We start from the raw sequence: 24311 nt of genomic DNA, 5'->3' as shown, positions 1-24311 counted from the left end.
CCTTTTGTCTGAGAATCAAAGAAGGCAGGAGTAGGAAGAGCAATATGGACTACATGTCGTTTGTTAAAGATTAGTCGATACTGGAGAGGTGGTTCAATCCTATCAACAAACTGGTGGGAAACCATAGAATCAAAATCTAAATAAGTAGGGGGTAACTCCATATCACCCTCACGAATGTCTATCTCAAGAAAATTAGCTAAGCGGGTTGCATAAATTCCTCCAAAGAAATCTCCGTTATGTCTATTATGATGCAACCTGTGAGCTACAATGGCTCCCATATGATAAGATTGGTTTCCTAACACAACACTTCTGAGAATGCTGAGATCAGGGACACACATGTGACATGCTTCATCCTTAGCATTTATGCATCTACCTATGAAGAGAGCAAAACAATGTATAGCAGGAAAGTGAACGCTCCCTATTGTGGCTTGTGTTATATCTCTAGATTCCCCCACAGTTATTCTAGCAAGAAAGTCTCTATATTCAGATTTAGGGGGATCCCTGACACTACCCCAAGATGGAAGTTTTCAAGCACAAGTGAAATCCTCTAAGTCCATGGTATAAGATTTGTCATAAAGGTCAAACATGACTGAAGGAGAATTACGCGAAGATGAAAACTCAAACCTCCTCACAAATGAACTTGTGAGATCATGATACTGGGGGCATTTGTCAGCTTCAAAGTCCTCAAGACCGGCATTACGCAAATATGCGCTAAATTCTTCTTTGATTCCCACTTGATTCATAAAATTTTCCGAAGGCCATTCACAGGGCCTCACAGGAGCGTCTCTTGGTGGTTCCTCGTCAGCATCACGCATTGCAAGCCTGGGACCTTGCTTCCTTGAAGAACCACCTTGGAACATCTTCCTGAACATATTGTTTCCTCTAAAAAAATTCTGAATTTTTTAGTAACTTCAAATAAAAGTGAACCAACTTCAATAAAATAGATAGCAACAACTCCCACAAGTGCCTAGAGCCTATATCAAGCATTAGAACTACCTGGAACCATATAAATTTGACATGGAAGCTCAAGAACATGGTCACCTATGCAGCACAAATTTGCAACGAATAAAGCACTAGAACAAAAACTAATTGGACCAATGGAGGAGTTACATACCAAGGAACAATCTCCCCAAGCAGTTTTGCGAGAGGTGCTTTGAGCAAGGAGATCGAAAATCACAGCAACGGGGGCTGGAACTCGTGCTTGAGTTGGTTTTTCGTGTTTGTGTGAGGCAGAGGAAGAAGATGGGTGCAGGGATAAGTGGAGGAGGGCCACCATGGGCCCACGAGGCAGGGGGCGCGCCCTGGGGGGTAGGGCACGCTCTCTACCCTCGTGGCCAGGTGGCAGCTCCCCCCGCGGTACTTTTTTGCACAGTAAATCCTCAAATATTCCCGAAAAAATCATATTAAATTGGCATGGCATTCTGAGGACTTTTATTTTTGGGATATTTTTATATTGCACGGATAAGTCAGGAAACAGACAGAAAAATACCATTTTACTTTATTTCTACTAAATAACAGAAAATACAAAGAGGGTACAGAAGGTTGTGCTTCTAGTTTCATCCATCTCGTGATCATCAAAATGAACCCACTAACAAGGTTGATCAAGTCTTGTTTTCAAACTCATTCCGAATAACCGCGGAACCGGAGAAATTTTGAATAACACTAAGTTACCTCAACGGGGATATGAAAATCCCCAACAATAAGAATATCATACTTTTTCTTGACAGTAGGGAGAGGAAATTCAAAACCTCCAAATATAATCGATGGAATTTTCTAATAGAGTTGATACTATAAACTTGAGGTTGTTTCCTTGGAAAGTGTACCGTGTGCTCATTGCCATTAACATGAAAAGTGACATTGCCTTTGTTGCAATCAATAACAGCCCCTGCAGTATTAAGGAAAGGTCTTCCAAGAATAATAGACATACTATCATCCTCGGGAATATCAAGAATAACAAAGTCCGTTAAAATAGTAACGTTGCAACTACAACAGGCACATCCTCACAAATACCGACAGGTATACCAGTTGATTTATCAGCCATTTGCAAAGATATTTCAGTAGATGTCAACTTATTCAAGTCAAGTCTACGATATAAAGAGAGAGGCATAACACTAACACCGGCTCCAAGATCACATAAAGCAGTTTTAACATAATTCCTCTTAATGGAGCATGGTATAGTAGGTACTCATGGATCTCCAAGTTTCTTTGGTATTCCACCCTTAAAAGTATAACTAGCAAGCATGGTGGAAATTTCAGCTTCCGGTATCTTTCTTTTATTAGTAATGATATCCTTCATATACTTAGCATAAGGATTTGTTTTGAGCACATCAGTTAATCGCATATGCAAAAAGATGGGTCTAATCATTTCAGCAAAACGCTCAAAATCCTCATCATCCTTTTCTTAGATGGTTTCGAAGGAAAAGGCATGGGTTTCTGAACCCATGGTTCCCTTTCTTTATCATGTTTCCTAGCAACGAAGTCTCTTTTATCATAACATTGATTCCTTGATTGTGGGTTATCAAGATCAACAACAGGTTCAACTTCTACATCATTATCATTACTAGGTTGAGCATCATCATCAACATCATCATTAACATTTTCACTAGGTTCATGTTCATTACCAGATTGTGTTTCAGCATCAGACACAGAGATATCATTTGGATTCTCAGGTGGTTCAACAATAGGTTCACTAGAAGTTTGCAAAGTCCTATCATTTTTCTTTTTCTTCCTTTTAGAAGAACTAGGTACATCAATATTATTTCTCTGAGAATCTTGCTCGATTCTCTTAGGGTGGCCTTCCGGATACAAAGGTTCCTGAGTCATTCTACCAGTTCTAGTAGCCACTCTAACAGCATAATCATTTTTCTTACTGTTCATTTCATCAAGCACTTCTTTCTGAGCTTTAAGTACTTGTTCTACTTGAGTGGTAACCATAGAAGCATGTTTGCTAACAAGTTTAAGTTCACCTCTAATATCAGCCATATAATCACCCAAGCGTTTAATCATAAAGGTATTCTGTTTTAATTGTCTACCAAAATAAGCATTAAAGCCATCTTGCTTAAACATAAAGTCATCAAACTCATCCAAGCACTGACTAGCAATTTAGTAGGAGGGACTTCAGCTTTATCATATCTATAGAGAGAATTTACCTTTACTACCTGTGTCGGGATATCAGGATCAGGAGGTTCTTCAGTGAATAAGGAATTGAGATCATATACTTCTTCAACAGGTGGTAAATTAAGATCGTGTATTTTTTCAATAGGAGGTAAATTCTTAACATCTTCAGCTTTAATACCTTTTTCTTTCATAGATTTCTTTGCCTCTTGCATATCTTCGGGACTGAGAAATAGAACACCTCTCTTCTTGGGAGTTGGTTTAGGAATAGGCTCAGTAACTGGCTCTGGAGCTGGCTCAAGAGGTGGCTCGGGAGGTGCCCAATTATTTTCATTTGTCAACATATTGTTCAATAGAATCTCAGCTTCATCCAGTGTTCTTTCCCTGAAAAGAGAACCAACACAACTATCCAGGTAATCTCTGGAAGCATCAGTTAGTCCATTATAAAAGATATCAAGTATTTCTGGTTTCTTAAGAGGATGATCAGGCAAAGCATTAAGTAACTTGAGAAGCCTCCCCCAAGCTTGTGGGAGACTCTCTTCTTCAATTTGCATGAAGTTGTATATTTCCCTCAAAGCAGCTTGTTTCTTATGAGCAGGGAAATATTTAGCAGAGAAGTAACAAATCATATCCCGGGGACTACGCACACAACCAGGATCAAGAGAATTAAACCATATCTTAGCATCACCCTTTAATGAGAACGGAAATATTTTGAGTAAATAAAGGTAGTGTGATCTCTCATCATTAGTAAACAGGGCGGCTATATCATTTAACTTAGTAAGATGTGCCACAACAGTTTCAGATTCATAGCCATAAAAAGGATCAGATTCAACCAAGTTAATGTTGGAAATATGCCCTAGAGGCAATAATAAATAAGTTATTATTATATTTCCTTATTCATGATAATCGTTTATTATCCATGCTAGAATTGTATTGATAGGAAACTCAGATACATGTGTGGATACATAGACAACACCATGTCCCTAGTAAGCCTCTAGTTGACTAGCTCGTTGATCAATAGATGGTTACGGTTTCCTGACCATGGACATTGGATGTCGTTGATAACGGGATCACATCATTAGGAGAATGATGTGATGGACAAGACCCAATCCTAAGCCTAGCACAAGATCATGTAGTTCGTATGCTAAAGCTTTTCTAATGTCAAGTATCATTTCCTTAGACCATGAGATTGTGCAACTCCCGGATACCGTAGGAGTGCTTTGGGTGTGCCAAACGTCACAACGTAACTGGGTGGCTATAAAGGTACACTACGGGTATCTCTGAAAGTGTCTGTTGGGTTGGCACGAATCGAGACTGGGATTTGTCACTCCGTGTAAACGGAGAGGTATCTCTGGGCCCACTCGGTAGGACATCATCATAATGTGCACAATGTGACCAAGGGGTTGATCACGGGATGATGTGTTACGGAACGAGTAAAGAGACTTGCCGGTAACGAGATTGAACAAGGTATCGGTATACCGACGATCGAATCTCGGGCAAGTACCATACCGCTAGACAAAGGGAATTGTATACGGGATTGATTGAGTCCTTGACATCGTGGTTCATCCGATGAGATCATCGTGGAACATGTGGGAGCCAACATGGGTATCCAGATCCCGCTGTTGGTTATTGACCGGAGAACATCTCGGTCATGTCTGCATGTCTCCCGAACCCGTAGGGTCTACACACTTAAGGTTCGATGACGCTAGGGTTATAAAGGAAGCTTGTATGTGGTTACCGAATGTTGTTCGGAGTCCCGGATGAGATCCCGGACGTCACGAGGAGTTCCGGAATGGTCCGGAGGTAAAGATTTATATATAGGAAGTCCTGTTTCGGCCATCGGGACAAGTTTCGGGGTCATCGGTATTGTACCGGGACCACCGGAAGGGTCCCGGGGGCCCACCGGGTGGGGCCACCTGCCCCGGGGGCCACATGGGCTGTAGGGGGTGCGCCTTGGCCTACATGGGCCAAGGGCACCAGCCCCTAGAGGCCCATGCGCCAAGATACCTAGAAAAGGGAGAGTCCTAAAGGGGAAGGCACCTCCGAGGTGCCTTGGGGAGGATGGACTCCTCCCCCCCTCTTAGCCGCACCCCTTCCTTGGAGGAAGGGGCAAGGCTGCGCCTCCCCCCTCTCCCCTGCCCCTATATATAGTGGAGGGGAGGGAGGGCATCCATACCTGAGCCCTTGGCGCCTCCCTCCCTCCCGTGACACCTCCTCCTCTCCCGTAGGTGCTTGGCGAAGCCCTGCAGGATTGCCACGCTCCTCCATCACCACCACGCCGTTGTGCTGCTGCTGGATGGAGTCTTCCTCAACCTCTCCCTCTCTCCTTGCTGGATCAAGGCGTGGGAGACATCGTCGAGCTGTACGTGTGTTGAACGCGGAGGTGCCGTCCGTTCGGCACTAGGATCATCGGTGATCTGAATCACGACGAGTACGACTCCATCAACCCCGTTCACTTGAACGCTTCCGCTTAGCGATCTACAAGGGTATGTAGATGCACTCTCCTTCCCTCGTTGCTGGTCTCTCCATAGATAGATCTTGGTGACACGTAGGAAAATTTTGAATTTCTGCTACGTTCCCCAACAGTGGCATCATGAGCTAGGTCTATTGCGTAGATTCTTTGCACGAGTAGAACACAAAGTAGTTGTGGGCGTCGATATTGTTCAATATGCTTGCCGTTACTAGTCTTATCTTGATTCGGCGGCATCGTGGGATGAAGCGGCCCGGACCAACCTTACACGTACGCTTACGTGAGACCGGTTCCACCGACAAACATGCACTAGTTGCATAAGGTGGCTGGCGGGTGTCTGTCTCTCCCACTTTAGTCGGATCGGATTCGATGAAAAGGGTCCTTATGAAGGGTAAATAGCAATTGGCATATCACGTTGTGGTTCATGCGTAGGTAAGAAACGTTCTTGCTAGAAACCCATAGCAGCCACGTAAAACATGCAAACAACAATTAGAGGACGTCTAACTTGTTTTTGCAGGGTATGCTATGTGATGTGATATGGCCAAAAAGGATGTGATGAATGATATATGTGATGTATGAGATTGATCATGTTCTTGTAATAGGAATCACGACTTGCATGTCGATGAGTATGACAACCGGCAGGAGCCATAGGAGTTGTCTTTATTTATTTGTGACCTGCGTGTCAACTTAAACGTCATGTAATTACTTTACTTTATTGCTAACCGTTAGCCATAGTAGTAGAAGTAATAGTTGGCGAGGCAACTTCATGAAGACACGATGATGGAGATCATGATGATGGAGATCATGGTGTCATGCCGGTGACGATGATGATCATGGAGCCCCGAAGATGGAGATCAAAAGGAGCAAAGTGATGATGGCCATATCATGTCACTATTTGATTGCATGTGATGTTTATCATGTTTATACATCTTATTTGCTTAGAACGACGGTAGTAAATAAGATGATCCCTTACAACAATTTCAAGAAGTGTTCTCCCCTAACTGTGCACCGTTGCGACAGTTCGTGTTTCGAAGCACCACGTGATGATCGGGTGTTAGATTCTAACGTTCACATACAACGGGTGTAAGACAGATTTACACACGCGAAACACTTAGGGTTAACTTGACGAGCCTAGCATGTACAGACATGGCCTCGGAACACGGAGACCGAAAGGTCGAACATGAGTCGTATAGAAGATACGATCAACATGAAGATGTTCACCGATGATGACTAGTCCGTCTCACGTGATGATCGGACACGGCCTAGTTTGACTCGGATCATGTAATCACTTAGATGACTAGAGGGATGTCTATCCAAGTGGGAGTTCATAAGATGAACTTAATTATCCTGAACATAGTCAAAAGACCTTTTGCAAATTATGTCATAGCTCACGCTATAGTTCTACTGTTTTAGATATGTTCCTAGAGAAAATATAGTTGAAAGTTGAAAGTAGAAATTATGCAGACAGTAGAAAGCTTATGTCCTTAAATGCACCGCTTAGTGTGCTGAACCCCAAACGTCGTTTGTGGATGTTGAGAACATCGGACATACACGTTTTGATAACTACGTGATAGTTCAGTTAAATGGTTTAAGTAGAGGCACCAAAGAAGTTTTCGAAACATCGCGGAACATATGAGATGTTTCGAGGGCTGAGCTTGTGCTCAGATTGTCTGAGTACAACAATCATTTGAATCGAGTGGGAGTTGATCTTCCAGATAAGACAGTGATGGTTCTCCAAAGTCATTGCCACCAAGCTGTTAGAGCTTCGTGATGAACTATAACATATCAGGGATAGATATGATGATCCTTGAGGTATTCGCGATGTTTGACACCGCGAAAGTAGAAATCAAGAAGGAGCATCAATTGTTGATGGTTGGTGAAACCACTAGTTTCAAGAAGGGCAAGGGCAAGAAGGGATACTTCATGAAACGGCAAATCAGCTGCTGCTCTAGTGAAGAAACCCAAGGTAAAACCCAAACCCGAGACTAAGTGCTTCTGTAATAAGGGGAACAACCACTAGAGCAGAATTACCCTAGATACTTGGTAGATAAGAAGGCTGGCAAGGTCGATAGAAGTATATTGGATATACATTGTGTTAATGTGTACTTTGCTAGTACTCCTAGTAGCACCAGGGTATTAGATACCGGTTCGGTTGCTAAGTGTTAGTAACTCGAAATAAAAGCTACGGCATAAACGGAGACTAGCTAAAGGTGAGCTGACGATATGTGTTGGAAGTGTTTCCAATGTTGATATGATCAAGCATCGCACGCTCCCTCTACCATCGAGATTTGGTGTTTGCGTTGAGCATAGACATGATTGGATTATGTCTATCGCAATACGGTTATTCATTTAAGGAGAATAATGGTTACTCTAATTTTTGAATAATACCTTCAATGGTCTTGCACCTAAAGGAATGTTTTATTGAATCTCGGTCGTAGTGATACACATTTTCATGCCAAAGATATAAGATAGTAATGATAGTACCATTTACTTGTGGCACTGCCATGTAAGTCATAATGGTATAAAACGCATGAAGAAGCTCCATGTTGATGGTTCTTTGGACTCACTCGTTTTTGAAAAGTTTGAGACATGCGAACCATGTCTACTGGTGTATATGCATGAAGAAACTCCATGCAAATGGATCGTTCGGACTCACTTGATTTTGAATCACTTGGGACATGCAAATCATACCACATGGGCAAGATGACTGAAAAGCCTCGTTTTCAGTAAGATGGAACAAGATAGCAACTTGTTGGAAGTAACACATTTTGATGTGTGCAGTCCAATGAGTGCTGAGGCATGCAGTGAATATCGTTATGTTCTTACTTCACAGATGATTCGAGTAGATGTTGAGTATATTTACTTGATGAATCACGAGTCTGAATTATTGAAAGGTTCAAGTAATTTCAGTGTGAAGTTGAAAGATCGTCGTGACAAGAGGATAAAATATCTATGATATGATCATAGAGATGAATATCTGAATTACGAGTTTGGCACACAATTAAGACATTGTGGAAATTGTTTCACAATTAATACCGCCTGGAACACCATAGTGTGATGGTGTGTCCGAACATCATAGTTGCACCCTATTGGATATGGTGCATACCATGATGTCTCTTATCGAATTACCACTATCGTTCATGGGTTAGGCATTAGAGACAACCACATTCACTTTAAATAGGGCACCACGTAATTCCGTTGAGATGACACCGTATGAATTATGGTTTAGAGAAACCTAAGTTGTCATTTCTTAAAAGTTTGGGGCTGCGATGCTTATGTGAAAAGTTTCAGGCTGATAAGCTCGAACCCAAAGCGGATAAATGCATCTTCATAGGACACCCAAAACAGTTGGGTATACCTCCTATTCAGATCCGAAAGCAATAAGGGATTGTTTCTAGAATCGGGTCCTTTCTCGAGGAAAAGTTTCTCTCGAAAGAATTGAGTGGGAGGATGGTGGAGACTTGATGAGGTTATTGAACCGTCACTTCAACAAGTGTGTAGCAGGGCACAGGAAGTTGTTCCTGTGGCACCTACACCAATTGAAGTGGAAGCTTATGATAGTGATCATGAAACTTCGGATCAAGTCACTACCAAACCTCGTAGGGATGACAAGGATACGTACTACTTCAGAGTGGTACGTAATCCTGTCTTGGAAGGTCATGTTGCTAGACAACAATGAACCTACGAGCTATGGAGAAGCGATGGTGGGCCCGGATTCCGATAAATGGCTCGAAGGCCATAAAATCCGAGAGAGGATCCATGTATGAAAACAAAGTGTAGACTTTGGAAGAACTACTTGATGGTCGTAAGGCTGTTAGGTACATATGGATTTTGAAAGGAAGACAGACAATGATGGTAAGTGTCACCATTGAGAAAGCTCGACTTGTCGTTAAGATGTTTTTCGACAAGTTCAAGGAGTTGACTACGATGAGACTTTCTCACTCGTAGCGATGCTAAGAGTCTGTTGGAATTATATTAGCAATTACTGCATTATTTATGAAATCTTGCAGATAGGATGTCAAAACATTGTTTCCTCGACGATTTTTGAGGAAAGGTTGTATGTGATACAACCGGAAGGTTTTGTCTATCCTGAAATATGCTAATAAGTATGCAAAGCTCCAGCAATCCTTCTGAGGACTGGAGTGAGCATCTCGGAGTTGGAATGTATGCTTTGATGATGATCAAAGATTTTGGGTGTATACAAAGTTTATGAGAAACTTGTATTTCCAAAGAAGTGAGTGGGAGCACTATAGAATTTCTGATGAGTATATGTTGTTGACATATTAATGATCAGAAATGACGTAGAATTTCTGGAAAGCATATAGGGTTATTTGGAAAGTGTTTTCAATGGAAAACCTGGATTAAGCTACTTGAACATTGAGCATCAAGATCTATAAGGATAGATCAAAACGCTTAATAGTACTTTCAAATGAGCACATGCCTTGACATGATCTTGAAGGTGTTCAAGATGGATCAGTCAAAGAAGGAGTTCTTGCCTGAGTTGTAAGGTATGAAGTTAAGACTTAAAGCTCGACCATGGCAGAATAGAGAGAAAGGAACGAAGGTCGTCCCCTATGCTTAAGACATAGGCTCTACAGTATGCTATGCTGTGTACCGCACCTGAAGTGTGCCTTGCCATGAGTCAGTCAAGGGGTACAAGAGTGATCCAAGAATGGATCACAGGACAGCGGTCAAAGTTATCCTTAGTAACTAGTGGACTAAGGAATTTTCTCGATTATGGAGGTGGTAAAAGAGTTCGTCGTAAAGGGTTACGTCGATGCAAGCTTAACACCTATCCGGATAGCTCTGAGTAGAGATACCGGATACGTATAATGGAGCAACAATTTAGAATAGCTCCAAGTAGAACAGTTATTTGGAATAGCTCCAAATAGAACGTGGTAGCTGCATCTAGGAGATGACATAGAGATTTGTAAAGCACACACGGATCTGAAAGGTTCAGACCCGTTGACTATAACCTCTCTCACAAGCATAACATGATCAAACCCAGAACTCATCGAGTGTTAATCACATGGTAATGTGAACTAGATTATTGACTCTAGTAAACTCTTTGGGTGTTAGTCACATGGGGATGTGACCTTGAGTGTTAATCACATATCGATGTGAACTAGATTATTGACTCTAGTGCAAGTGGGAGACTGTTGGAAATATGCCCTAGAGGCAATAATAAATTGATTATTATTATATTTCCTTGTTCATGATAATCGTTTATTATCCATGCTAGAATTGTATTGATAGGAAACTCAGATACATGTGTGGATACATAGACAACACCATGTCCCTAGTAAGCCTCTAGTTGACTAGCTCGTTAATCAATAGATGGTTACGGTTTCCTGACCATGGACATTGGATGTCGTTGATAACGGGATCACATCATTAGGAGAATGATGTGATGGACAAGACCCAATCCTAAGCCTAGCACAAGATCATGTAGTTCGTATGCTAAAGCTTTTCTAATGTCAAGTATCATTTCCTTAGACCATGAGATTGTGCAACTCCCGGATACCGTAGGAGTGCTTTGGGTGTGCCAAACGTCACAACGTAACTGGGTGGCTATAAAGGTACACTACGGGTATCTCTGAAAGTGTCTGTTGGGTTGGCACGAATCGAGATTGGGATTTGTCACTCCGTGTAAACGGAGAGGTATCTCTGGGCCCACTCGGTAGGACATCATCATAATGTGCACAATGTGACCAAGGGGTTGATCACGGGATGATGTGTTACGGAACGAGTAAAGAGACTTGCCGGTAACGAGATTGAACAAGGTATCGGTATACCGACGATCGAATCTCGGGCAAGTACCATACCGCTAGACAAAGGGAATTGTATACGGGATCGATTGAGTCCTTGACATCGTGGTTCATCCGATGAGATCATCGTGGAACATGTGGGAGCCAACATGGGTATCCAGATCCCGCTGTTGGTTATTGACCGGAGAACATCTCGGTCATGTCTGCATGTCTCCCGAACCCGTAGGGTCTACACACTTAAGGTTCGATGACGCTAGGGTTATAAAGGAAGCTTGTATGTGGTTACCGAATGTTGTTCGGAGTCCCGGATGAGATCCCGGACGTCACGAGGAGTTCCGGAATGGTCCGGAGGTAAAGATTTATATATAGGAAGTCCTGTTTCGGCCATCGGGACAAGTTTCGGGGTCATCGGTATTGTACCGGGACCACCGGAAGGGTCCCGGGGGCCCACCGGGTGGGGCCACCTGCCCCGGGGGGCCACATGGGCTGTAGGGGGTGCGCCTTGGCCTACATGGGCCAAGGGCACCAGCCCCAAGAGGCCCATGCGCCAAGGAACCTAGAAAGGGAGAGTCCTAAAGGGGAAGGCACCTCCGAGGTGCCTTGGGGAGGATGGACTCCTCCCCCCCTCTTAGCCGCACCCCTTCCTTGGAGGAAGGGGCAAGGCTGCGCCTCCCCCCTCTCCCCTGCCCCTATATATAGTGGAGGGGAGGGAGGGCATCCATACCTGAGCCCTTGGCGCCTCCCTCCCTCCCGTGACACCTCCTCCTCTCCCGTAGGTGCTTGGCGAAGCCCTGCAGGATTGCCACGCTCCTCCATCACCACCACGCCGTTGTGCTGCTGCTGGATGGAGTCTTCCTCAACCTCTCCCTCTCTCCTTGCTGGATCAAGGCGTGGGAGACATCATCGAGCTGTACGTGTATTGAACGCGGAGGTGCCGTCCGCTCGGCACTAGGATCATCGGTGATCTGAATCACGACGAGTACGACTCCATCAACCCCGTTCACTTGAACGCTTCCGCTTAGAGATCTACAAGGGTATGTAGATGCACTCTCCTTCCCTCGTTGCTAGTCTCTCCATAGATAGATCTTGGTGACACGTAGGAAAATTTTGAATTTCTGCTACATTCCCCAACAGTTAATTATATCTGGATCAACAGAAAATTCATAATAATCCTTATCGGGAACACATATAGGTGAAGTAGCAAAAGCAGGGTCAGGTCTCATTCTATCTCTAAGAGATTCTTTACTCCATTTAACTAGCAACCTCTTAAGTTCGTATCTATCCTGGCAAGCAAAAATAGTTGCAGAAGATTCTGCATCAAAAAGATAACCCTCAGGAATAGCAGGCATATTTTCATCATCACTCTCATCACCATATTCAGATTCAATAATTTCTCTTTCTCTAGACCTAGCAATTTGTTCATCTAGAAATTCACCAAGGGGCACAGTAGTATCAAGCATAGAAGTAGTTTCATCATAAGTATCATGCATAGCAGAAGTGGCATCATCAATAACATGCAATATATCAGAATTCATAGCAGTAGCAGGTTTAGGTATCGCAAGCTTACTTATAACAGAAGGTGAATCTAGTGCAGAGCTAGATGGCAGTTCCTTACCTCCCCTCGTAGTTGAGGGCAAAATAGTAGTTCGATCGTCTTTCAAGTTCTTCATAGTGTCCAGCAGATATAAATCCCAAGTGACTGAAAGAATAGAGCTATGCTCCCCGGCAACGGCGCCAGAAAAAGGTCTTGATAACCCACAAGTATAGGGGATCGCAACAGTTTTTGAGGGTAGAGTATTCAACCCAAAGTTATCGATTCGACACAAGGGGAGCCAAAGAATATTCTCAAGTATTAGCAGCTGAGTTGTCAATTCAACCACACCTGGAAACTTAGTATCTGCAGCAAAGTGTTTAGTAGCAAAGTAATATGATAGTGGTGGTAACGGTAACAAAAGTAAAGACAACAAAAGTAATGTTTTTGGTATTTTTGTAGTGATTGTAACGGTAGCAACGGAAAAGTAACTAAGCGAGAACCAGTATATGGAAAACTCATAGGCACCGGATTAGTGATGGATAATTATGCCGGATGCGGTTCGTCATGTAACAGTCATAACATAGGGTGACACAGAACTAGCTCCAATTCATCAATGTAATGTAGGCATGTATTCCGTATATATTCATACGTGCTTATGGAAAAGAACTTGCATGACATCTTTTGTCCTACCCTCCCGTGGCAGCAGGGTCCTATTGGGAACTAAGGGATATTAAGGCCTCCTTTTAATAGAGAACTGGAACAAAGCATTAGCACATAGTGAATACATGAACTCCTCAAACTATGGTCATCACCGAGAGTGGTCCCGATTATTGTCACTTCGGGGTTGTCGGATCATACACATAGTAGGTGACTATAGACTTGCAAGATAGGATCAAGAACACACATATATTCATGAAAACATAATAGGTTCAGATCTTAAATCATGGCACTCGGGCCCTAGTGACAAGCATTAAGCATAGCAAAGTCATAGCAACATCAATCTCAGAACATAGTGGATACTAGGGATCAAACCTAACAAAACTAACTCGATTACATATAAATCTCCTCCAACCCATAACCGTCCAGCAAGCCTACGATGGAATTACTCATGCACGGCGATGAGCATCATGAAATTGGTGATGGAGGATGGTTGATGATGACTACGGCGACGAATCCCCCTCTCCGGAGCCCAGAACGGACTCCAGACCAGCCCTCCCGATAGAGATTAGGGCTTGGCGGCGGCTCCGTATTGTAAAACGTGATGATTTCTTCTCTCTGATTTTTTTCTCCCCGAAAGCCAATATATGGAGTTGGAGTTGGCGTCGGAGGGCCACCAGGGGGCCCACGAGGTAGGGGCCGCGCCCAGGAGGGGGGGGGGCCCACCCTCGTGAACAGGGTGTGGCCCCCCTGGTCTTCATGTTTGGCGAGGATTTTTTATTATTTATTCTAAGATATTCTGTGGAGTTTCAGGTCATTCCGAGAACTTTTGTTTTCTGCACATAAAACAACATCATGGCAATTCTGCTGAAAACAGCGTCAGTCCGGGTTAGTTCCATTCAAATCATACAAGTTAGAGTCCAAAACAAGGGCAAAAGTGTTTGGAAAAGTAGATACGACGGAGACGTATTACCCCTTCGTCGCTCTGGTGAGGAATTGTACTGTAGGTGTTTTGAATCTACTCCCCTTCCCCTTTAAATAATTTTTTAGGATCACGCGGGTATTTTTGTAATCCTGCGATATCGGTATGACAGAATTCTATCTTGGTGCCTCCTACCTTCCTTGATTTTATTCCGAGGAGTTGAGCTCCAAGGGGTTCTTGTCACATTCGCTATCATTTCAGTTCCTGAATACCAGGGGAACTGACATCGAAAATGCTTCTATACTATTTGTGGTGCAATGAGCGTGGTGCCACCTAGTACTGGGGAGGGAGATTAGATGTACTGCCATGGATAGTATAGCTGTTGTTTTTCGAAGGTCTGAGGTGTTGGTAAACGTAGCATGCAATTTCAAAAATTTCCTACGCTCACGCAAGATCTATATAGGAGATGCATAGCAACGAGAGTGGGAGAGTGTGTCCACGTACCCTTGTAGACCGAAAGCGGAAGCGTTAGCTTACCACGGTTGATGTAGTCGAACGTCTTCACGATCCAACCGATCAAGCACCGAACGTACAACACCTCCGAGTTCTGCACACGTTTAGCTCGATGACGTCCCTCGAACTCTTTGTCCAGCAAAGTGTCGAGGGAGAGTTTCGTCAGCACGACAGCGTAGTGACGGTGATGGTGATGTGATCCGCTTAGGGCTTCGCCTAAGTACTACGACAATATGACCGGAGGAGTAAACGGTGGAGGGGGGGAATCGCACACGACTAAGAACAATTGAATTACTTTAGGGTGCCCCCTGCCCCCGTATTTAAGGAGGGAGAGGGGAGGAGGCCGGCCTAGGGCGTGCCAAGTGGGGGGGGGGGGAGAATCCCATTTGGACTCCTAGTCCTATTCGCCCCTTCCTTATATTGGAGGGGGAAAGAGGGAAGGATAGGGAGAGGGAGAAGTAAAGGTGGGTCGTGCCCCTCCCCTTGTCCAATTTGGACTCCCCAAGGGGGGCACCACCCCTTGTGGGCTGCCATGCCTCTCCCTTATGGCCCATATGGCCCATATCTTTCCCCCGAGGGGTTCCGGTAACCTCCCAGTACTTCAAAAAATACCTGAAACACTCCAGAACCATTTCGGTGTCCGAGTACTATCATCCAATACATCAACCCTTCCTTCTCGGCCATTTCGAGACTCCTCGTCATGTCTATGATCTCATCCAGAACTCTAAACAATCTCCAGTCACCAAAACACAAAACTCATAATACGAACCGTCATCGAACGTTAAGCGTGCGGACCCTACGGGTTTAAGAACTATGTAGACATGACCAAGACACATCTCCGGTAAATAACCAACATCGGAAAATGGATGCTCATATTGGTTCCTACATATTATACGAAGATATTTATCGGTCAAACTGCAATGACAACATACATCATTCCCTTTGTTATCGGTATGTTACTTGCCCAAGATTCAATCGTCGGTATCTTCATACCTAGTTCAATCTTGTTATGGAAAAGTCTCTTTACTTGTTCCGTAATGCATCATCCTGCAAGTAACTCATTAGTCACATTGCTTGCAAGGCTTATCATGATGTGCATTACCGACCCTAGAGATACCTCTCCGAAACTCGGAGTGACAATTCCTAATCTTGATCTATGCCAAACCCACAAACACATTCGGAGACATCTGTAACGCATCTTTATAATTACCCAGTTACATTGTGACATTTGATAGCACACAAGGTGTTCCTCCGGTATTCGGGAGTTACATAATCTCATAGTCAAAGGAATATGTATAAGCCATGAAGAAAGCAATTGCAATAAAACTTAACAATCATTATACTAAGCTAACGGATGGATCTTGTCCATCACATCATTCTCCTAATGATGTGATACTATTCATCAAATGACAACACATGCCTATGGTCAGGAAATTTAACCATCTTTGATTAACGAGCTAGTCTAGTGGAGGCTTACTAGGGACACCGTGTTTTGTCTATGTATCCACACATGTATCAAGTTTCCAGTTAATATAATTCTAGCATGGATAATACAAATTTATCATGATATAAGTAAATATAAAATAACAACTTTATTATTGCCTCTAGGGCATATTTCCTTCAGTCCCCCACTTGCACTAGAGTCAATAATCTAGTTCACATCGCCATGTGATTTAACACTAGTAGTTCACATCAGCATGTGATTAACACCATAGTTCACATCGCCATGTGACCAACACCCAAAGGGTTTACTAGAGTGAGTAATCTAGTTCACATCACTATGTGATTAACACCCAAAGAGTACTAAGGTGTGATCATGTTTTGCTTTGTGAGAGAGGTTTAGTTAACGGGTCTACCATATTCAGAGCCGTATGTATTTTGCAAATTTTCTATGTCTACAATGCTCTGCATGGAGCTACTCTAGCTAATTGCTCCCACTTTCAATATGTATCCAGATTGAGACTCAGAGTCATCTGGATCGGTGTAAAATCTTGCATCGACGTAACTCTTTATGACGAACTCTTTATTGCCTCCATAACCGAGAAATATTTCCTTAGTACTCTTAGGTAACTAAGGATAACTTTGACCGCTGTCCAGTGATCCACTCCTGGATTACTATCGTACCCCCTTTCCAAACTCATGGCAAGGCACACAATAGGTCTTGTACACAACATAACATACTTTATAGAACCTATGACTGAGGCATAGGGAATGACTTTCGTTCTCTTTCTATTTTCTGCAGTGGTCGGGTTTTGAGTCTTACTCAATTTCACACATTTGCAACACAGGCAAGAACTCCTTCTTTGATTGTTCCATTTTGAACTACTTCAAAATCTAGTCAAGGTATGTACTCATTTAAAAAATCTTATCAAGCGTCTTGATCTATCTCTATAGATCTTGATGCTCAATATGTAAGCAGCTTCACCAAGATATTTCTTTGAAAAACTCCTTTCAAACACTCCTTTATGCTTTCTAGAAAATTCTACATCATTTCCGATCAACAATATGTCATTCACATATACTTATCAGAAAGGCTGTAGTGCTCCCACTCACTTTCTTGTAAATACAGGCTTCACCATAAGTCTGCATAAAACCATATGATTTGATCATATTATCAAAGTGTATATTCCAACTCTGAGATGCTTGCACCAGTCCATAGATGGATCGCTGGAGTTTGCACACTTTGTTAGCACCTTTAGGATCGACAAAACCTTCTGGCTGCATGATATACGACTCTTCTTTAAGAAATCCATTAAGGAATGCAATTTTGACGTCTATTTGATAGATTTCATAATCATAAAATGCAGCAATTGCTAACATGATTCGGACAGACTTAAGCACCGCTACGGGTGAGAAAGTCTCATTGTAGTCAACCCCTTGAACTTGTCAAAAACCTTTCGTGACAAGTCGAGCTTTCTAGATGTTAACATTACCATCAACGCCAGTCTTCTTCTTGAAGATCCATTTATTCTCTATGGCTTGCCGATCATCGGGCAAGTCAACCAAAGTCCATACTTTGTTCTCATACATGGATCCCATCTCAGATTTCATGGCCTCAAGCCATTTTGCGGAATCTGGGCTCATCATCGCTTCCTCATAGTTCGTAGGTTCGCCATGGTCTAGTAACTTGACTTCCAGAACAAGATTACCATACCACTCTCGTGCGGAACTTACTCTTGTTGACCTACGAGGTTCGGTAGTAACTTGATCCGAAGTTTCATGATCATTATCATTAGCTTCCTCACTAGTTGGTGTAGGCATCACGAGAACGGTTTTCTGCGATGAGCTACTTTCCAATTCGAGAGAAGGTACAATTACCTCATCAAGTTCTACTTTCCTCCCACTCACTTCTTTCGAGAGAAACTCCTTCTCTAGAAAGGATCCATTTTTAGCAACATAGATCTTGCCTTCGGATCTGTAATAGAAGGTGTACCCAACAGTTTCCTTTGGGTATCCTATGAAGAAGACACACTTCTCCTATTTGGGTTCGAGCTTATCAAGCTGAAGCTTTTTCATATAAGCATCGCAACCCCAAACTTTAAGAAACGACAGCTTAGGTTTCTTGCCAAACCACAGTTCATACAGTGTCGTCTCAACAGATTTGGATGGTGCCCTATTTAATGTGAATGCAGCTGTCTCTAATGCATAACCCCAAAATAAAAGTGGTAAATCAGTAAGAGACATCATAGATTGCACCATATCTAATAAAGTATGGTTACGATGTTCGGACACACCATTATGCTATGGTGTTCAAGGTGGCGTGAGTTATGAAACTATTCCACATAGTTTTAAATGAAGGCCAAACTCGTAACTCAAATATTCGCCTCCGCGATCAGATCGTAGAAACTTTATTTTCTTGTTACGATTATTCTCCACTTCACTCTGGAATTCTTTGAACTTTTCAAATGTTTCAGTCTTGTGTTTCATTAAGTAGATATACCCATATCTGCTCAAATCATCTGTTAAGGCCAGAAAATAACGATACCCGCCGCGAACCTCAAAACTCATCGGACCGCATACATTGGTATGTATTATTTCCAATAAGTCAGTGGCTCGCTCCAATGTTCCGGAGAACAGAGTTTTAGTCATCTTGCCCATGAGGCATGGTTCACAAGCATCAAATGATTCATAATCAAGTGATTCCAAAAGCCCATCTGCATGGAGTTTCTTCATGCACTTTATACCAATATGACCTAAACGGTAGTGCCACAAGTATGCTGCACTATGATTATCAACTTTGCATATTTTGGCATCAATATTATGAATATGTGTATCACTATGATTGAGATTCAATAAACCATTAACATTGGGTGTATGTCCATAGAAGTTTTTGTTCATGTAAATAGAATAACAATTATTCTCTGTCTTAAATGAATAACCATATTGCAATAAACACGATCCTATCTTGTTCATGCTCAACGCAAACACCAAATAACATTTATTCATGTTCAACTCTAATCCCGAAAGTATAGGGAGTGTGCGATGGTGATCTTATCAACCTTGGAATCACTTCCAACACACATCATCACCTTGCCCTTAACTAGTCTCTGTTCATTCTGTAACTCCTGTTTCGAGTTACTAATCTTAGCAACTGAACTGGTATCAAATACCTAGGGGTTTTTATGAACACTAGTAAAACACACATCAATAACATATATATCAAATATATACCTTTGTTCGCGTTGCCATCCTTCTTATCCGCCAAGTATTTGGGGCAGTTCCACTTCCAGTGACCATTTCCTTTGTTGTAGAAGCACTCAGTTTCAGGCTTGGGTATAGCTTTGGGCTTCTTCACGGGAGTGGCAACTTGCTTGCCATTCTTCTTGAAGTTCCCTTTCTTTCCCTTGCCCTTTTACTTGGAACTAGTGATCTTGTCAACCATCAACAATTGACGCTCTTTCTTGATTTCTACCTTCGCTGATTTTAGCATCGTGAAGAGCTCGAGAATCATTTTCGTCATCCCTTGCATATTATAGTTCATCACGAAGTTCTACCAGTTTGGTGATGGTGACTAGAGAACTCTCTCAATCACTATTTTATCTGGAAGATTAGCTCCCACTTGATTCAAGTGATTGTAGTACTCAGACATTCTGAGTTCATGCTCACTGACTGAGCTATTCTCCTCCATCTTGTAGACAAAGTACTTGTCAGAGGTCTCATACCTCTTGACACGGGCATGAGTATGCAATACCAATTTTAGCTCTTGGAACATCTCATATGCTCCATGGCATTCAAATTGTTTTTGAAGTCCCAGTTTTAAGCCGTAAAGCATGGCGCACTAAAATATCAAGTAGTTATCATATTGAGCTTGCCAAACGTTCATAACGTCTGTATCTGCTCCTGCAAGAGGTTTGTCACCTAGCGGTGCATCAAGGACATAATTCTTCTATGCAACAATGAGGATAATCCTCAGATCATGGACCCAGTCCGCATCATTGCTACTATCATCTTTCAACTTTTCTCTAGGGACATATCAAAAATATATAGGAGCTATATTACGAGCTATTGATCTACAACATAGATATGCAAATACTACCAGGACTAAGTTCATGATAAATTAAGTTCAATTAATCATATTACTTAAGAACTCCCACTTAGATGGACATCGCTCGAGTCATCTAAATGATCACGTGATCCATATCAACTAAACCATGTCCGATCATCACGTGAGATGGAGTAGTCTTCAATGGTGAATATCTCTATGTTGATCATATCTACTATATGATTCATGTTCGACATTTCGTTCTCTAGTGTTCCGAGCCCATGTCTGTACATGCTAGGCTCGTCAAGTTTAACTCGAGTATTCCACATGTGCAAAACTGTCTTGCACCCGTTGTATGTGAATGTAGAGCTTATCACACCCGATCATCACGTGGTGTCTCGGCACGACGAACTGCCGCAACGGTGCATACTTAGGGAGAACACTTATACCTTGAAATTTTAGTGAGGGATCATCTTATAATGCTACCGTCGTACTAAGAAAAATAAGATGCATAAAAGATAAACATCACATGCAATAAAAATATGTGACATGATATGGCCATCATCATCTTGTGCTTTTGATCTCCATCTCCAAAGCACTGTCATGATCTTCATCATCACCAGCTTGACACCTTGATCTCCATCGTAGCGTCGTTGTCGTCTCACCAACTATTGCTTCTACAACTATCACTAACGCATAGTGATAAAGTAAAGCTATTACATGGTGTTTGCATTTCATACAATAAAGCGACAACCATAAGGCTCCTGCCAGTTGCCAATAACTTTTACAAAACATGATCATCTCATACAATAACATATATCACATGATGTCTTGACCATATCACATCACAACATGCCCTGCAAAAACAAGTTAGACGTCCTGTACTTTGTTGCTGCAAGTTTTACGTGGCTGCTACGGGCTTCTAGTAAGAACTGTTCTTACCTACGCATACAAAACCACAACGGTGATTTATCAAGTTAGCTGTTTTAACCTTCAACAAGGACCGGCCGCAGTCAAACTAGATTCAACTAAAGTTGGAGAAACAGACACCCGCCAGCCACCTTAATGCAAAACTAGTTGCATGTCTGTCGGTGGAACCGGTCTCATGAACGTGATCATGTAAGGTTGGTCCGGGCCGCTTCATCCAACAATACCGCTAAATTAAAATAAGACATTGGTGGTAAGCAATATGATGATCACCGCCCACAACTCTTTGTGTTCTACTCGTGCATATCATCTACTCATAGACCTAGCACTGATGCCACTATTGGTAAACGTAGCATGCAATTTCAAAAATTTCCTACGCTCACGCAAGATCTATCTAGTAGATGCACAACAACGAGAGGGGGAGAGTGTGTCCACGTACCCTCATAGACTGAAAGCGGAAGCGTTAGCTTAACACGGTTGATGTAGTCGAATGTCTTCGCGATCCAACCGATCAAGCACCGAACGTACAACACCTCCGAGTTCTGCACACGTTCAGCTCGATGACGTCCCTCGAACTCTTGATCCAGCAAAGTGTCGAGGGAGGGTTTCATCAGCAAGACGGCATGGTGATGGTGATGGTGATGTGATCCGCGCAGGGCTTCGCCTAAGCACTACGACAATATGACCGGAGGAGTAAACGGTGGAGGGGGCACCACACACGGCTAAGAACAATTGATGTACTTTGGGGTGCCCCCTGCCCCCGTATATAAAGGAGGGAGAGGGGAGGAGGCCAGCCTAGGGTGCGCCAAGTGGGGGGGGGGAATCCACTTGGACTCCTAGTCCTATTCGACCCCCTTCCTTCTATCGGAGGGGGAAAGGTGGAAGGAGAGGGAGAGGGAGAAGGAAAGGGGGCCATGACCCCTCCCCTTGTCCAATTCGGACTCCCCATGGGGGGGCACCCCTTGTGGGCTGCCCTGCCTCTCCCTTATGGCCCATATCTTCCCCCCACGGGTTCCGGTATCCTCCCGGTACTCCGATAAATACCCGAAACACTCCGGAACTATTCCAGTGTCCGAATACCATCGTCCAATATATCAATCTTTACCTCTCGACCATTTCGAGACTCCTCGTCATGTTCGTGATCTCATCCGGGACACTGAACAATCTTCGCTCAGCAAAACACATAACTCATAATACGAATCATCATCGAACATTAAGCATGCGGACCCTATGGGTTCGAGAACTATGTAGACATGACCGAGATACATCTCCGGTCAATAACCAATAGCGGAACTTGGATGCTCATATTGGTTCCTACATATTCTACGAATATCTTTATCGGTCAAAACGCAATGACAACATATGTCATTCCTTTTGTCATCAGTATGTTACTTGCCCGAGATTCGATCATTGGTATCTTCATACCTAGTTCAATCTCGTTAGCAGCAAGTCTCTTTACTCATTCCATAATGCATCATCCCGCAACTAACTCATTTGTCACATTGCTTGCAAGTCTTATCATGATGTGCATTATCGAGAGGTCCAAGAGATACCTCTCTGAAACTTGGAGTGGCAAATCCTAATCTTGATCTATGCCAACCCAACAAACACCTTTGAAGACATATGTATAGCATCTTTATAATCACCCAGTTACGTTGTGACATTTGATAGTACACAAGGTGTTCCTCCGGTATTCGGGAGTTGCATAATCATTTAGTCAAAGGAATATGTGTAAGTCATGAAGAAAGCAATAGCAATAAAACTTAACGATCATTATGCTAAGCTAACGGGTGGGTCTTGTCCATCACATCATTCTCCTAATGATGTGATCCCGTTTATAAATGACAACACATGTCTATGGTCGGTAAACTTAACCATCTTTGATTAACGAGCTAGTCTAGTAGAGGCTTACTAGGGACATAGTGTTTTGTCTATTTATCCACACATGTATCAAGTTTCCAGTTAATACAATTCTAGCATGGATAATAAAAATTTATCATGATATAAGGAATATAACATAACAACTTTACTATTGCCTCTAGGGCATATTTCCTTCATGTGGTACATGAGTTTTTGAGGTTTCTTGGTTATCTGTTCAACATAGTCGGAACCTTGGAGCGTAGTATATCCTACTAGGAATTGTGTGATATTTTGATCCGTGTAACCGTGGGACTAGGTTGCATAACCAAGAAGTTTCAGGAGTTTCTACGTGGGAATTCAAGTAGTTACCCAGGAAATATTTCCGACAAATGCATGATATGAGATTGGGGTCTGACGTCTAGTGGTTCGCTTATCACGGCCGGTTTTACAATGGGTCTTGTCATGTCTTAAAGAGCCCTTGTAGTTTTTCTATGGATAGGGAACGCTTCGTAGTCACTATACAATCTAGCCCGTGTGGCCTCACGATGAAAATTTCGGACAAAATCTCTATCATATGTTTGTTTTGTGTTGCCTCATGATGAAAATTTCGGACGAAATCTCTATCATATGTTTGTTTTGGCTTATTTTGCAAGCCCAATCCTTATTTGAGCTGTAGTATTCAAGTTGCTTCAATTTCGAGTATTGATTCCATACCTTTCCTAAGCGGTGTTCTCATATATCTATGGGCGTGCTATTCGTTCTTGATCATCGAGTTTGTCATGTAAATTCTTTCTAACCGGTCTGCTTCTCTTCAAATTAATCGTATCCTTTTGATATTTGCAAGATCAATTCTCAGTTTTCTCAATGGTGTCCGTTTCATCCGTCCCAAGTTGTCTTATCCATTTTCCCACCCTTTTTATTCAAGGACTCAGAGATCTCAAATCAAGTATCCATTTTATTCATATGAATTCTCTTCATTCTTTTCCTTCAATGTTCTTATCCGGTGATTCCTCATGAAGATATTCAGGAGCTACAAGTTCATCATTCTCATTTTCTTCTCCGGT

Source organism: Triticum aestivum, chromosome 6B (genome assembly GCF_018294505.1).
Source record: "Triticum aestivum cultivar Chinese Spring chromosome 6B, IWGSC CS RefSeq v2.1, whole genome shotgun sequence".
Classification (NCBI taxonomy): Eukaryota; Viridiplantae; Streptophyta; class Magnoliopsida; order Poales; family Poaceae; genus Triticum; species Triticum aestivum.
The sequence above is the reverse complement of the archived record's forward strand: the minus strand, read 5'-3'. Positions refer to the sequence as shown.